The sequence below is a fragment of the Harpia harpyja genome, chromosome 8 (genome assembly GCF_026419915.1).
Source record: "Harpia harpyja isolate bHarHar1 chromosome 8, bHarHar1 primary haplotype, whole genome shotgun sequence".
Taxonomy (NCBI): domain Eukaryota; kingdom Metazoa; phylum Chordata; class Aves; order Accipitriformes; family Accipitridae; genus Harpia; species Harpia harpyja.
The window spans coordinates 27,830,367-27,847,333 of NC_068947.1; the positions used below are offsets into that span (position 1 = coordinate 27,830,367).

Here is a 16,967-nt window from a genome sequence, read left to right on the forward strand (position 1 = left end):
AACAGATCTAGAAAGACTTTTTTTTATTAAGACTGTATTTCTATCTTCAAATTGAATATTGGTCTTAAAATTTTTCACAGATAGAAAGTTATATTTTATATGGTTTCTATGGATACTGAAAATCCCAAAGCTTTTCTAGGAGAATAGAGTTTGCCAGAGTACTTACTGGATTCTTCTGTTCATTTCTACAAACATTTATACAAGCAAATTTTTGTCTGCAAAAATGCTTGCAGAAGAAACACTTGTGACTAAATATTTGCACAAATGTTCACTTGAGTATTTACCTTGATGACCCTTGTGGATTTCATTCTGCCACATCAGCAGGGAAAAGGAAGAGTTTGCAGTTTAACTCCCACATGTTTTCTGTATTTCAAAATTTTGGAAACTGGCTAGAAATCCCTAATGTATCTAACTCAGTTTAACTTTAATGTGAAGACATATCTGTTCTTTATTTCTATTTGTGTTTGTTATCCAAAGAGTTACTGGAAAAACTGAGGCCCTGACCCTCACCGACACTGATGTATGTTCATCTCTTCACTCAGTAAACAATTCTTTTGAAATCTGAGGAAAAAAAAATCAAGTTTTTAAAGACACATATATGTGTATTTTTGTTTGCAGATATTAGACTGTTATTTACAGCAAGACTTATTCTGCTTATCTTCCTGTTCTAATTCACATTTTTTTTCTACGCTATTTCAATAAAAATAAGTAAAAATATGACAAAGTTCTATAGAATCATTTGGTTTTCATCCTGAGTTGTTGAGCTTTTTTTTTGTAGGAAGTAGTGGAAGTCAGTTAAGACAACTTCCTCGGAAAACGTAGGTTATGACTGAGTCTGGATTAGTAGCAAGAGGAATACTCTGATAAACAAGCATACCAGGAAACATACTTAAAAAGGAGTTCCCATAGTAAAAACATTACAAAACCCTAATTAGGAACTGGAACTCTTAAGTGACAATATTTTTCTATTCACAATCAACAAACCAAAGAACCTGCTCTAACAGGTCTATGTCTTTCCTGTGCTGAGGACTCCAGAGCTGGACACAGTGCTCCAGGTGGGGTCTCACCAGAGCGGAGTAGAGGGGCAGAATCACCTCCCTCAAAAGAAGAGTTTCTGTTTACCTGATATGCATATTGAAGACCCCAATGTAGTCATGAAAACTTTGCAAAGAAGGAAAAGGGAAAAGTTTACTAATTAAATGGTTCACTGTGAATTTTTCATGCAGCTTTACGTGTACATAACCTGACTAACCAAGTCTCTAAGATGACTCAGTATTTTTCTTAGATTTCTTAGAAAGGCACATTTTAGCATTTGTATAACGAATTACATATTAAATGACACTGCTTCTGTCCTTGTTTTATCTGGGATAGAGTTAATTTTCTTTCTAGTAGCTGGTATAGTGTTATGTTTTGGATTTAGTATGAGAAGAATGTTGATAACACACTGATGTTTTCAGTTGTTCCTAAGTAGTGTTTATACCAAGTCAAGGATTTTCCAGCTTCTCATGCCCAACAAACAAGAAGGGTGGAGGGGCACAAGAAGTTGGCAGGACACACAGCCAGAACAGCTGACCTAAACCAGCCGAAGGAATATTCCATACCATGTGATGTCATGCTAAGTAGATAAACTGCAGGGAGTTGGCTGCAGGGGCCAGATCGCTTCTCAGGAACTAACTGGGCATCAGTCAGTGAGTGGTGAGCAACTGCATTGTGCATCACTTGTTAAAAGGAAAGCCTACCCGAATATATTTTTGTGAAAAAGTCACAATAAGATAACACTAATGAAACTAGATTATCACAGTTTGATGCAACTGAAAAACCACCCTATTTTTCCTGTTAGAAATATACTTTTAAAAGATGACATGGCCTTTTCTTATCTGTTAAAAGAATGCTTTCCTAGTATTACTTTATAGGCTTCTTTTGGGCTAAGTTTGCAGTCTGTCAAGGAAAATCTTAAGAAACTGTCTTGTTCTGAGTTAACACAAAAGAGTCCTAACCATACCTTTTTAAGAGTAGGACTATATTTTATTGCATTTGGATGAAATTTACTTCCCCTTTGTCTCCCTTTGGATAGCTTACTGTGTTTGTGCCTGTTTTAAAAGTAATCAGAAGTATTCTTTATGGTTTGGGACAAAGGTCCTTTTGAGGATTGATGAAATGGAGGGTGGATTCATAACAACAGTGGATTAAAAAGATCTAAAGCAATAGGGATCAATAAAAACCAATTATTATTTTTTTTTTAAGAATTCTTACTGATAAGCTGAAGTTTTTCATTCTTAGGATTTCATTGATTCATTTCATTATATAACTGTCATTAAATACAAATAGTCTGAAAATCTTGTCAGTACATTGAGGACTCACTGTTGATGGGTGTTATGATTTAGAGAGTTAAGCATCTGTTTAATCTCAGTCCGACAGACCGGTATAGAAGAGGAAAGATATGGTGAAAACCTCCCTCAGAGCAGCAAAGTACCCACATAGCTATAGAAAAACCAGAGCTGGGGGCAGAGGGGGGAAGTAAAATCATCTGAAATGCTGAACTTCATGCATCTATGGCTACATAACAATCAATAACTGAGCCGGATATCTAGAGGTACCTTTGGGACCTCTGCTCCAGCTGAAACCATACTTTTCACTGCTGTGCAACTGTATGCTATAGAGTATATTGAACAAATAGTGCTGCTTAATATTCCTGGGTTTATATTGGGACCAGGAGTTAAAGAGAAGCATTTATGCAGAACTACACAGAAGTTAAATGAGCCTGCAGAAAAACAGGGTGCGTTAACTTGCTTTTGGAATGGATTAATGTGGCCTCAGTTTCTGATCATGCTGGAGCTTAGGCACAGCAAGTGTGCAAATGCACACAGAAGTTCACACAGTTTTACTGAATCTAGTACACAAGCTAGCTCACCCATGGTCAGGTCCAAAACGCCCCTGGGCACTGCACTAGTCTTTAGGCATAGCATAACTCACAATAAATATGATGTCCCATGTCAGTGCCTACTGGCAGTCAGAGTCCCTAAAATTCTAGCTGATAGCTCAGCATTTGAACTGCCCTTTCTCTGTTTTAGTCAGTATATGAAATAGTTGTTAGCAATGGAGATGGGGAAAAAAAATATTGCTTTTACTTTTGGTAGCCTGAACCCCAATTTTCTTTAAACAAGCAAACAAACAAATCCTTCATGGCAAAATTTTCATTCCCCAAAAGATATTTACTGTTTTCTCAGACATGATGCCATTTGAGCTAGTGTCTATTTCTTTTTATTATATTTCATTTTGCAATCTCTTTAAGCATAGCTACTTTGGTGAAACAAGTTGTGTGACAGAGAGGATCTGCTGCTAAAAGTATGTATGTGCTGTGATAAGATCTATGCAACTGTTTTTTTTCTGTTCATATAGCATTAACACAGGGATTTTAGATTAGAAAGCCAACGAGAGAGGATATCTAAAAAGCCTAATTCCAACACTTTCCTAAACCAGAAAAATTTTATACATTTTTCCTTTTTTAGGTCATTTCCAAATAAAGTGTAAAAACGAACATATGTAATCAACAGAGACAGAGGGAAATGCTGAAATGCTGCAGAGGAGGAGATATCTTCAGTAGAAGTTTTCAGGCTCAAGAGAACGATACAGGCTTACAGAATTAAGATATATAATCTAAGAATAGCTGAAATGATCCTGCTTAAGGGGCTCAAATTATACAACAATTAACTGTGGCTGCTGTGACTTCAGAAGCTCCGGAGGAAGGACGGCAGCTGTTTCTAGCACAGAAGCAGTGGCTGGATGTGAGAAAGAAGCACTCCCTTCTCCAGACACTGCCAGAGGAACGGAGATGCTGGTAGGCCTTGCGGGCTGAGCAAGGGGCCAACAGTCACCTTCCTCCCAAGGACTCAGCTATCTGTGTCCCCAGGCTGGGTTTGGTGCATTACAGCCCTGTGACTTCTGCTCAGTGTTACTGGGAAACTCATTTTAAGGCATGAGAAAGTATGTGAGCTAAAGCCATACAAAATAACAGAAGTAAAAACACAGAATTATCATTGCTGAAACATTATGAGCAGCTCAGACTTTCAAAAGGGAAAATACAGACATGAAAACTTATAAACCCCTTGGGGTGGCATTTGGAAAACAAGGAAACAGAAGATAGTATTTCAGCAACATCAAGGATGTAGCAACAGAAGCTGATGATTGATTGATGGCTGACTGGTCAACAAACACTCAATGAGTCTTCCATCAGGGCTGGTGAGCTTATTAATCCTTAGCCTAGTAGCTTCTTAGTCCAAGTTACCTACCGTGTATGTATTAGCCAATAAATAATTATGCTGCACTCTCACACCGTACATATATTTTCAAATCGCCTGACCTAAGTGACCCAGAGAAAGAGCGGGAGGGAGGGTTACAGAACACAGGAGTAGAGAGGAACCTGAGGTAGTGCTGGCTGCAGGCAGAAGAAAATTGTGTCCATTCCCCTAATGCAGCTGAGACTGAAACAGCAGCTTTAAAAGGGAAATTAGCATTTGGCCTAAGCCATGCTTTCATGCTCCAGCTTATTTTCTTTAATGTAAAATCATGATATAAAAGACATTCATTATTGGAAATTCGTAAGTATGAAAATCTCAGGACTGCTAATAGTGTTCTCTCCCTTCCAAAGAGACTTTATAAAAATAAATGTAATGAGAGTGTCAAGAAGAAAGAGGAAGAATAATTAAAAAAGGGAAAAGAAGAAAGGGATGAAAGGAAAAAGAGATAAGGAGCAGGGGCAGAAAAGGGGAAATAGAAAAAGAATTAGGCAATAGGAGAAAAGGATATATTAAAAGAAAAAATAATAATGTTCAAAACGAATGTTTTTATATTTTTGGTTCTTGGCTGCTGTAAAAGACTGTGTTGGACTATGTTTGTCTCGACATTGCTGCTGCACAGTTACCATTTGCTAGCCGCAATGGGGGAGTACACGCTGAAGGAAACAAAATGTCCCTGAAGAAACCACCATAACCGCCTGAAGCTAGCAGTGCTTCCAAGCTGTGCTTGCCCATGAGCAAGGTGAAGAAACCACCGTGAACACCTGGGCATGCACCCATGGAGGAGCACAGGGCGGCACGTATGATAATGAGCTCCGTGGAAATGGGTGGACTCTTTGGAGAAATCGTGGGGACCGGGACAATAAAAGAACTGCGTACTCCTCTCACAAAAGGGGACTGAAAAGGAATGAAAAGGGAACTGAAAGGACTGAAAAGGGACTGCAGTGTTTGGAACTGGGACTTTGGCATCACCTGTCTGCTGGAACCTGGAACTTGGACCCCCATCACCTGCACCAAGACCAAGTCAACGGGACGTTGCTGGCTTCGTGGTGGTGGTAACTAGTCTCGCTGCATCTCTTCCGTTCTCTTGCTTAGGTCTGCTCTTTTTCCTTTCTTCTTCCCTCTGTCCTGTTGCTATTATCAGTTGTTATAGGAAATAAAACTTGTAAGGTTGTACGGCATCTGACCTCGTTTGTGTCTTAATCTCACTCTTGGGATCATTTAAGAACCCTCCCCGATATTGGATCGGGACAGCTGCTATACTGCTATATCATTCTTTCCTTCACTGTAGGCTACTAAAATCACATTCCTTGGATATTTTGCAGTACAGAAGATTATTAATGCATAAAAAACCTCATGGCAGCTACCTGCAATTGACTGAGCCTTATGAATTCTAACAAATGACTCTTGATAGTAATCATACAAGTAAGTGAGTGCTATAGAAAGATCCATCTCCAGGAACTCCATGAAAATATATTTCAGACAGATCTGAAAGCATATCCTGTTGTGCTGATGGAACCCTTTTCTGAAACGTCCTTCAAAACAACCTTGTTCTTGTATTATTTATCATTCTATTGTCTCTATACTTCAAAAAGAAAAATCCTTTGATTAATATATATGCAATATATTTCCAAATCAGTGCTGAAAATTTCAGCTACTAGGTGTCCATTATTGTTATCAGACACAAAAATGTGAAGGTGGAGAATACTGATCAGGTCATTCTGTCCAAATCCCTGCCAAGAAAGGACATACTCTGCCTATTTTTACTGTTGTTGTTATCATAAAATAACAAGGATTGCATGAATTGCTGTACTTTTTCACTATACAGCTGTAACTACTGAAATGAAAAAGTCTTACTCTCCCTCTGTAAACTAGTCCTGTCCTGCCTGAAACATGAATTATGTCACAATTCGCTCCAGGGTCAGTCTGCAATCAGGTATTTCTTTCCATCTTCTCAGTGATTACATCCATCCATTAAATTACAAAAATTCCATAAAAATGAAGATAAGTATTCATAAGTATACTACTGATGAGTTGAGCTCTAACATTCTAATAGGTATCATTATATTAGATTATGATATATTGTCTCATGTTTCTCATTAAAATTTCATTGCAAATTTCTAATTATAGTGGTGCTCCCTAATGCTACTAAAGGAAAGCATGTGCTGTAGCTAAAAAGCTAGTTTCTATAGGAGAAAAATTTGCAAAGGCACAGATGTGCCTAACTTGCATTGAAATTCAGCAAGAGCCACCTAACTGCTATTTATCCCTTAGGAGTATAACTGAAACGTAAATATTCCTTGTGGTTGTACAGCTTGGGGAGGAAGAAAAGGTTTACTTTTCATTTAAAAAAAAAAATACAGGAAAAAAAAACAATTTCCCCAACAATTATATGACAGTAGGCAATGTTATATTAATAATCCATTTTTCTAGGTACAGAACACACAATTTTTGTCCTTCATTGTAATTCTAACTTCATATATGTACGTAAACTTTATGTGTTTGGGAATAAATATTTATCTATATGGATGTAATTCTATATATATATCTAAATACATAGACACATATAACTAGGTCTATTATGAAATGTGCATGACTCTCAAATTCCTAATATGATAGCTGAAGCTCTCTTCTACACAGCAGTCCAGAAAAGAAAGGCTTGTCTCTTCAACTGTGTTGCTCTTAGCTCACATTACTCTTAAAACAGGGAGGGTGAAAAAAATCTATTCTGGAGGGCTGAGGGATATGAAAAGAAGATGCTAATACATGTCTGATTGATAGGAAGGTTCTCCTGAGGACTGTACTTTCCCACTAAGATTAAAAAAAAAGAAAAAAAAGGAAAAAAAAAAAGAACAATCTAAGATGACATAGTCATCATCCTGTCACAAAGTGGGCAAGTGGGAAGTGTTAAGGAGAAAGAACAGAAGTACAGGAAGGCTTAAAATCAAGGACAAATATGAACCTTGGCCTCATTTGGCAAAAAAGTCACAAGGCAGGTGGAGACTACAGCTGTGTGACAGCAGCACAATAGCAATGGTCGCTGTGTGCCACAGTATAAGACTGTGACACACTATAACCTGGACACCCTAGGAAATATTGCTGTTGGCCTCTCTCCTCTAACGTTAGTCTAGATAGGAACAGAATAGTCCAAGTCTTTTTGCACAAAGGACATAGCTTAGATTTCAGCCTTAAATTTTTCTTCCTTTTCTGTCTGTAGACACTCTCTTACTTCTGTTTGATATATATGAGATGTTTTCTATCAAATTAGAAAATTTGAATAATTTTACAAGAGAAAATCTGACAGATGGTAATGCATGCTGCTACTGGATTCTATCCTACAGGCTTTTGGATAACAAGAGAAAAATGTAGGCCCTTTAACAAATAACTGGGAAAAATATTACGAATTTAATCTTCTGTATTTTTAACGAGAGATCTAGTGTGCTCAATATATGTATTTTTTATGCTTTAATATTAAACCTTTTGCAATTACCTAAGGCTGCTTGAAAAGTTGTCCTGGTTTTATCTAGGATAGAGTTAATTTTCTTCCTTATAGCTGGTACAGTGCTGTGTTTTGGATTTAGCATGAGAATAATGTTGATAACACACTGATGTTTTAGTTGTTGCCGAGCAGTGCTTACACCAAGTCAAGGAATTTTCAGCTTCTCATACTGCCCTGCCAGCAAGAAGGCTGGGGGTGCACAAGAAGTTGGGAGGGGACACAGCAAGGACAACTGACCCAGACGGGCCAAAGGGCTATTCCATACCATATGAAGTCATGCTGAACAATGACACTGGAGGCAGTTGGCCCGAGGGGTGGCGGCCCACTGCTTAGAGACTGGCTGGGCACTGGTTAGCGGGTGGTGAGCAATTGCATTGCGCATCACTTGTTTTGTATGTTCTTTTATCATTACTATTTTTTTCCCTTCCTTTTCTGTGCTGTTAAGCTGTCTTTATCTCAACCCACAAGTTTTACCTTTTTTCCGATCCTCTCCCCCATCCCACTGGGGGAGAGTAGTGAACGGCTGTGTGGTGTTTGGCTGCCTGCCGAGTTAAACCACAACACAAGTGTTCTTCTAAATAAAGTGAGACAATTCCTTTTCACTTTTCATTATAATCCTTTCTTTGACGAAAGAACAACAGCATACAGATAGATTAATCAGTTTTGCACATCATGTACACTTGTTTCATTTCTACCACTACTTCACTAAATAACTGAACTGAAAATGATGATAAATTAGAAATCTTCTGTCTACAAATGCATTTCTTTCTAAAATCTGACAGAATACTTGTTAAAAATACTAACGAATGATCACATTCATACAGCATATATACTATATAGTAAAACACAGAGTATACAAATAGCATAAATGATGTCCCAATTAAATCTGGTACACTGAGAAGATAGTTTTATAATTTAAAAAAATTTAGCATGGCTTTTCCCTTCTAAGTATGTAATCAAATATTAAAATAATGGGTATCCTCCAGTTTTGGAAAAAATATCATCAGGATATTTTACATGTATATGAAATTGTGCATATGAATATACATATTTACACAGTTACATGACAAAGTGTTGCAGGTATCAAAGTCACAAGTTTTACTCATACGAACAATCTGTTATCTTAGGGTGACCAATGTACTAGTTTTTATTTCAATGTACTTCAAAAGATTTTTCAACATTTTATTGCTACATAATTATAGAATTAGGTTTTAGTGTTATATATCCTTATATGATACAGATGGGGATGGTGGTTATATTTTAAAATGGATATTTATCTTTAAAAGCCTGTTAGAAATTACAGGGTCTAACAGTAAACATCTTAACTTGAAATACATATTTTATTCCTCACTTAGTCTGTAAATTCCTAAGTGCAGAGTAGTGGATTTTCTTTTAATTTCTCTTTGTGTTGAAATTACTGAAGATTTTAAGGAAAATATTTCAGAAGGGATAATTCTGTTACTAATGTGAATCCTGGTAATAAATGAAATTAAATGAAAAAAAAAAAAAAAGATAATTCGGCTTAGTTTTTTTTTTTTAAAAGCACATGCCACGGTCTTTAATTATTTTACTTCAGAGAGGCATCATGGTTTATTAAACAAATGACTGAGTGATGACTCAGGAGATCTGTAATCTAGTCCTCATATTACACCTGGGTGACCTTAGGGGGTCAGTGAACCTCTCCATATCTTAATTACTGACAAAATGCAGTGGAACAGCCAAACACCGTTGAATCAGTATCATAGCAAAACTCTCTTGGGTTTGCTGCTTTGTTTTACTTTTTCTGGCTAACGTTCACATGACGCAAAGATACTTTTCTTGTTACAGCAGCACATCCTGAAGGAAGCTTGCTTGGGCTCTACCAGCAGAGGCAATGGGGTTGTGCTGTAGCTCCCTCTCTGCACCTAGTCCTTTGAGGATCAGCCTGCAAAGAAAGGAGAAATCACAGAGGTGTCTGAGCCGGAATACCACCATGTGAAGTGGGCAGCCACAGAAGAAGCCCTAAGAGGTATAAGAAAGAGACAGCAGTGGCAATTCCGGAGGGGTAAATACAAAAAGCAGGTGAAAGTAGTGATGTGCATGGGTGGTTGTGTTCAGCTGTTTTCAGGTGTACAACTGTGGTGCGTTGACCCTGGCTGGATGCCAGGTGCCCACCAAAGCCATTCTATCACTCCCCCTCCTCAGCTGGACAGGGGAGAGAAAATATAACAAAGAGCTTGTGGGTCGAGATAAGGACAGGAGAGATCACTCACCAATTACTGTCACGGGCAAACCAGACTCAGCTTGGGGAAAATTAACTCAATTTACTACAAATCAACCAGAGTAGGGTAATGAGAAATAAAACCAAATCTCAGAACACCTTCCCTCCACCCATCCCACCCACCCGGGCACAACTTCACTCCCAGATTCTCTACCTAGCTCCCCCAGTGGCACAGGGGGGCAGGGAATGGGGTTTATGGTCAGTTCATCACACGTTATTTCTGCCGCTTCATCCTCCTCAGGGGGAGGACTCCTCACACTCTTCCCCTGCTCCAGCGTGGGGTCCCTCCCACGGGAGACAGTCCTCCACGAACTTCTCCAACGTGGGTCCTTCCCACGAGCTGCAGTTCTTCACGAACTGCTCCAGTGTGGGTCCCTTCCATGGGCTGCAGTCCTTCAGGCACAGACTGCTCCAGCGTGGGTCCCCTGCGGGGTCACAAGTCCTGCCAGAAAACCTGCTCCGTAGGCTCCTCTCCACAGATCCGCAGGTCCTGCCAGGAGCCTGCTCCAGTGCGGACTTCCCACGGGGTCACAGCCTCCTTCGGGAACCCACCTGCTCTGGTGTGGGGTCCTCCACGGGCTGCAGGTGGATATCTGCTCCACCGTGGACCTCCATGGACTGCAGGGGGACAGCCTGCCTCACCATGGTCTTCCCCACAGGCTGCAGGGGAATCTCTGCTCTGGCGCCTGGAGCATCTCCTCCCCTTCCTTCTTCATTGACCTTGGTGTCCGCAGGGTTGTTTCTCTTACGTGTTCTCACTCCTCTCTCCACCTGCTGTTTCCGTCGGTCCCAACTTTTTTTTTCCTTCTTAAAAATGTTATCACAGAGGCGTTACCACTATCACTGATTGGCTCGGCCTTGGCCGGCGGCGGGTCCGTCTTAGAGCTGGCTGGTATGGGCTCTCTCTCGAACACAGGGGAAGCTTCCAGCAGCTTCTTACAGAAGCCACCCTGTAACTCTCCCCCCCGCTACCAAAACCTTGCCACACAAAGCCAATACAACAACCTTCTCCTGCTCTTGGGGGCTTAGATAGACATTCACCTTTGTGACAGTCTAGGTATTATAGTCTGAGATCTTTTGTACTACATAAACAATTTTTTAATTAATTGGATGGTTAGACCATGCTCAAAACCTATCTTAAGATAAAATTGGTGTAATGTTGAGGATAGCTTGAGTAGGAATTCATCTCACTGAAGGTCAAACATCTGCAGCTAGCTACATCTCAGCCTATAGTTCCCTTTATATTCTGATATATTTTAGGCTTCTGTTTAGGTTGTGATTAATTGTCTTTTTCTCACTGCAGACCTTAAAGGGAGGCAGGGGTGACTAGCTGAATAGCAGATTCCTATAATTCCTGATATGAATTCTATGTACCTACAAAGCATTTTTAATGGTGGTCCCTGAACATGGGTGTTGTGCTCTAACCCATCAGTGTGAATGCTCTCTTGGTTTATGTCACAGTTCACAGAAAGTTATTGTATTCAAGGTACATGAAACTGTAGTCCAAAATATAATTTAGGTTTATGACTTTTAAGACAGCATAGATGACAACTGAAGAGCATCAGACTGTTTTATTCCAGCACTTTCACAAACTCATTCATTCCACTTAGAGATAAGGCCTCTCTATTCAAAAGCTAAAAGTATAAATTTAGAGTAAGAAAGAGGATGCACAGCTTGCAGATACAGCAGCTAAGGTAGGGGACTGAGTAAGGTATACATGAAACCATAATATATATTGTCTGCACTATAAAAGCAAAATGAACAAACAGAAAAACACAAACCAAAGTGATATTTTTACCACAACATTTATCCTAACATTTTCCTCAAAGCTTTTCCTCACATGAAAAAACTTTTTGTTAAAGTTCACAGTAAATAAGAAGATAGCCAACACAAGTAGAAAAAAGAAACAACATTTGTAAAATAATTTTTTTGGAAGAAATTAAAATATGTTTCCCAATTACATTTAGCTGCAGTCTTCCCTGCTTGTGTGTTCTCCCCATGAATCCAAACCTGCTGGATGTTTTAAAATCCAAGATAAGAATACACAGGTTTTTATATTCCTCTTTCTTTAGCTAATATAAAAACTTGTGAATCCAAACCAACATTAAGGAGACAGATTGATAATATAATTAATTATACACAAAGCCACTATTAAGTTAGAGTAATTGTGTTCAGATGCAAATTCTGTCATAAGGATGCCCATGGGAGCTGTGCTAACACATACAACAGGAGAATTTTGTTCTTTGGAATAGAACTATCTTATATCTCTGTTTATGTGGATTTAAAAGTATTTTATGTGAAATGCATTATTGCTACAATCTCACGTGGTATTCTTTGAGATAAATGATTGTTGTCTGAGTTATCCCCCCCCCCCCGCCATTATTTAGAGATTATTGACTGATTGTGGTGGGTTGACCCTGGCTGGATGCCAGGTGTCCACCAAAGCTGCTCTGTCACTCCCCTCTTCAACTGGACAGGGGAGAGAAAATATAACAAAGGGCTCATGGGTCAAGATAAGGACAGGGAGATCACTCAGCAGCTACTGTCACAGGCAAAACAGACTCGACTTGGGGAAATGAGTTTCATTTATTACCAATCAAATCAGAATAGGGTAATGAGAAAAAAAAACCCCTAAATCTTAAAACACCATCCCATCACCCTTCCCTTCTTCCTGGGCACAGCTTCACTCCTGAATTCTCTACCTACACCCCACAGCGGCGCAGGGGGACGGGGAATTGGGGTTGCGGTCAGTTCATCACACGTTGTCTCTGCTGCTCCTTCCTCCTCAGGAGGAGGACTCCTCACTCTTCCCCCGCTCCAGCGTGGGGTCCCTCCCACAAGAGACAGTCCTCCACAAACTGCTCCAATGTGAGTCCTTCCCACAGGCTGCAGTTCTTCACAAACTGCTCCATCATGGGTCCCCCGCGGGGTCACAAGTCCTGCCAGAAAACCTGCTCCAGTGTGGGCTGCCCTTTCCACAGATCCACAGGTCCTGCCAGGAGCCTGCTCCAGCGTAGGGTTCCCACGGGGTCACAGCCTCCTTCGGGAACCCACCTGCTCTGGCGTGGGGTCCTCCACGGGCTGCAGTTGGATATCTGCTCCACCGTGGACCTCCCTGGGCTGCAGGGGGACAGCCTGCCTCACCATGGTCTTCCCCACAGGCTGCAGGGGAATCTCTGCTCTGGCACCTGGAGCACCTCCTCCTCCTCCTTTTTCACATACCTGGGGGTCTGCAACATTGTTCTCACTCCTCTCACATGTTCTCACTCCTCTCTCCAGCTGCAGTCACGCAGCAACTTTTTTCCCCCTTCTTGAATCTGTTATCCCAGAGGCACTACCACCTTTGCTGATGGGCTCGGTCTTGGCAAGCGGTGGGGCCTTGTTGGAGCTGGCTGGCATTGGCTCTGTCGGACATAGGGGAAGCTTCTAGCAGCTTCTCACAGAAGCCACCCCTGTAGCCCCTCCCACTACCAAAACCTTGCCATGCAAACCCAATACAGTGATATATAGGAGAGTCTTGAGGCCAAGGCATCTACAAAAGTATAATTAAGAAAAGAGGTAGAGAAAGATGAGTTATAAAATATTTGCGATCTTTAAGCTTTAGACAATGAGATTTATTTTTTTGTTAAGTTAAACCAAGACTTACCTCTACAAGAAATAGAAAATATGCACACAAAAGTATAACAAATATTAAAGTAGATACACAACAATGAAAGTAGTATTATGGATACAAGTACAGTATTAAATATTCAGGAATAGTGTGCATGTAACACATAAAAGTCTGTTTCACAAGTGTGATTATTTTTCTAAAATAGTGATAGATGCAAAAAGCAAGATTAAGATTATTTCTCAGAAGAAAAATTATTGCATTCGACTGGAGCATATAATGGAACAAAACCCACACATTCACAGAGATATCTTTCTAAATCAAATAAGAATGTCTAAATTGGAATGGAAAAAAATGCATAGAAAAAGTGGAGATATAGACACACTTCACTACAAGTGAAAGTTAAGTTTTACCAGGGATCAGAAAGAAAGAAATGAAAGGGCTAAGGGAGCAGTTTATGTTCTGAAACCAGAAAAACAAAGCAAACCAAACTTTTGAAGGCAAAATGCACGTAAACGTACTTAGGATATTTTTTTTTTCTCTGGAGAACACTATAATTCTGAAAAAAAAGTATTTTTGAAATAAACAACATTGGAAGTATTTGTCTTTAATATATGCTATTGAATAAATCTCAGATTAATATAAAGAATGTATTCTGTGGAAAAAAACAACTGTTCCAAACTCTGACTTTTAAATAAGAACAATAAAAAAGAATATTTATGCTTATAAAAGAAGTTTCAAAATGAAAAAATTCTGTAAAAATTTCAAAAGTTTGAAAAATCTTTGAAAAGTCATCAAAATCAATGCTGAAATATATTTTCACAAATCAATATTTTCAAAGGAAATTTTGTCCCTTCCATAGTTTTCTATTCTAAGGTCTCTAGTACAAGAACTTCAGGAATTGTGATTTTGCAAAAGGGTCAAACATTAGTGGACTTCAATCATCTATCATCAAGCTTCTAGACACTAAAGAAGTATACAGAATAATTTTAGTATGCTATTTGTTAGAATTATTTGAAGCAAGAAATTTAAAGAAAATATTTAATTTCATGTATACAGGACGTGGTTCAAGTTTTGCTTTTAGCTACCCATATATGAAATGGAAGCAATTTCTTTAGTTGATTGTTTCAAGATAGCCTTGACCAATATTCCAAGTTTGATAAGAAAGGCAGCCCAGTGTACCAGCTGCAATGTGTATTAACCAGACTTGAAAATAAAACAAGTAGCAAATAACCAGCTTTAGAAAGACACAAACATAGTCAATCTCCTTTCCAATTAGATGGGATAAGTTAAACAAAAAATTAGAGGAGGGAGGTTGGAGAATAAAAAATGCAGGATATTTTTTTTTTATTGTGGTCAAAAGCAGACTGCAAAGATTTCTAAATTGATAGCTTGCATCTCATATTTAAATGCTCTGCCAAAAGATGTCATGATTACTTTCTCCTAACAAAGCATAATCACAAGCAGTTGTTTCAGGTTTGTTTCAGGTTTATTTCAGCCTGACAAGGTTTGATGTCCTAACACTGCAGAAATTTTGAAGAACTTTGAAAAATAATCAAGCTACAAGGTACATGAAGCATCACAATAACTGACAAAAGGAAAGAAGGTGCTGCAAATTTAAAATACTGAAGTGCATGAGATGACCTAAATATGCCAGCAAAGTCTTCCATGACAGTTTTTCAAGAAGTGATAATTTTATACACAATCCGCATTCTACAAATATTCACAAAGTACTGAGAAGTAGTGCAGCCAGCATTACATTGCCAACAACCTTCTTCAGAAAGCAAGCCATGGCAATTGGGATCCATATTTAGCTTTACTGAACTTGCTTTTATCACAAGAATAGACTCGTCAGCTCATTTGGAAGAAGAGCTAGAAATCTTTCTCAAAAAATACTTATTACTGCTACAATCTCTGATCACTGATTATAAAGCATAAACACTAATCTCTTGCTATGGCATTGAACATGGATTGGCCAGCTGTTTGAGCAGTTAATTTTTACAGCTTCTGTTGGCTTGAAGGAAAATCTCTAAAGAGGTGGAGAACTGACATGTGCTCACAAAAATACATATAACTTTTACACGATTCAAAAAGTTGCACAAGATTTTAAAACCAAATGTTTCTAGAGCATAGGAAGGTAATGCTCATAGACAGAAGTCTGCTTAGGGCACAGCATTCAGCAGTTCACTGAGAAAAGACAGAGACTGATATTGCTGTTTTGCTGTTTGTCTGACTGCTAATATATTGCAACTATTCAACAAGATGATTGCCATGTGCAGGTTCTCCCTTTTTTCGACAGCTGGAAGTGTTACTGCTCTGTAGATTACATAGTCACTAATGAAAAATGGAAAAAAACCCTTGCAGATAAAAAAGAACTTATCCTTAAGCATTTTATCTGAGAAGTTACCACCAGACCAGCAGGAGGCTTGAATATGTTCTGCCAAATCTGGAGCTGCTTAAACTCCGTGACTATGTTTCTCCAATTAGTGGTAGGGAAATAAAATAAAAATAAAAAAATAAAAAATGGAAAAATCAGCTAATAATATGTTAATAAAAAATTTGATATTTGATCAGACACAATGACAGGACAGGAAACAATTGTGCTACACACGAATATAAAGAACTCTATCAAGTATGAAAAGGAACATTTGAAGAATAAATATATTTTTTAAAAAACAAAGAAGAAAACCTAGTGGCAATATCTTCAGAAGTAAGGCTTGCTGAGATTAGGGATGATAACCTTGTAGCTAAAGTAAACCTACATATAGACTTAGTTGTTTTAAAATCTTTGCCTTTTTAATGATTTTTATATAATGTGAAATTATCCTTTGATGCAGATCTACAAATAGGTCATTGACTTCTGTGGGGGGAAAAAGCAGCAACAAGCTCATTGTATCTTGCTGCATACGATTCATTGGTGCAAAGTATCCTGTACTTCAGTGAGGTAAAGGCATAAAGCCTGACTTGTAAGAGAATGAATTTTATGAAAATGGAAAGAGGGAGGCTCCCTGAAGAGTTCTAAGATTTTTTTTAACCTACACCATGTTTTGAAGAATAGAAATGAATGATTAGGAAATTATTTCTATGAAATATTAATATTTTCTTATGAAGTGAAATTGTAAAACTACTGACACATAAAAACATAAATTGAAAAAAAATACTTGAAGATATATATGAGCTTCTTTACATAAGAGAAGAAAAGGCATGATCTGCCAACAAAGTATGAATCACTATTTTTAGTCTTTCAATGTTTTAACTGTATAGATTTTTATTTATCCCTATTGCACCCCCCACTTCACCTATTTT

The 16,967-nt window shown here is 38.6% G+C and overlaps 1 long non-coding RNA gene across 1 annotated transcript; it reads left to right on the forward strand.

The window, feature by feature from the left end:
- The first annotated feature begins 5,007 nt into the window (after positions 1 to 5,007).
- Positions 5,008 to 16,158, forward strand: LOC128145200 (uncharacterized). Its single transcript, XR_008236387.1, has 3 exons — positions 5,008 to 5,350; positions 9,622 to 9,802; positions 15,149 to 16,158. It is a non-coding gene; the product is annotated as an uncharacterized LOC128145200 (long non-coding RNA).
- Positions 16,159 to 16,967: the final 809 nt, after the last annotated feature.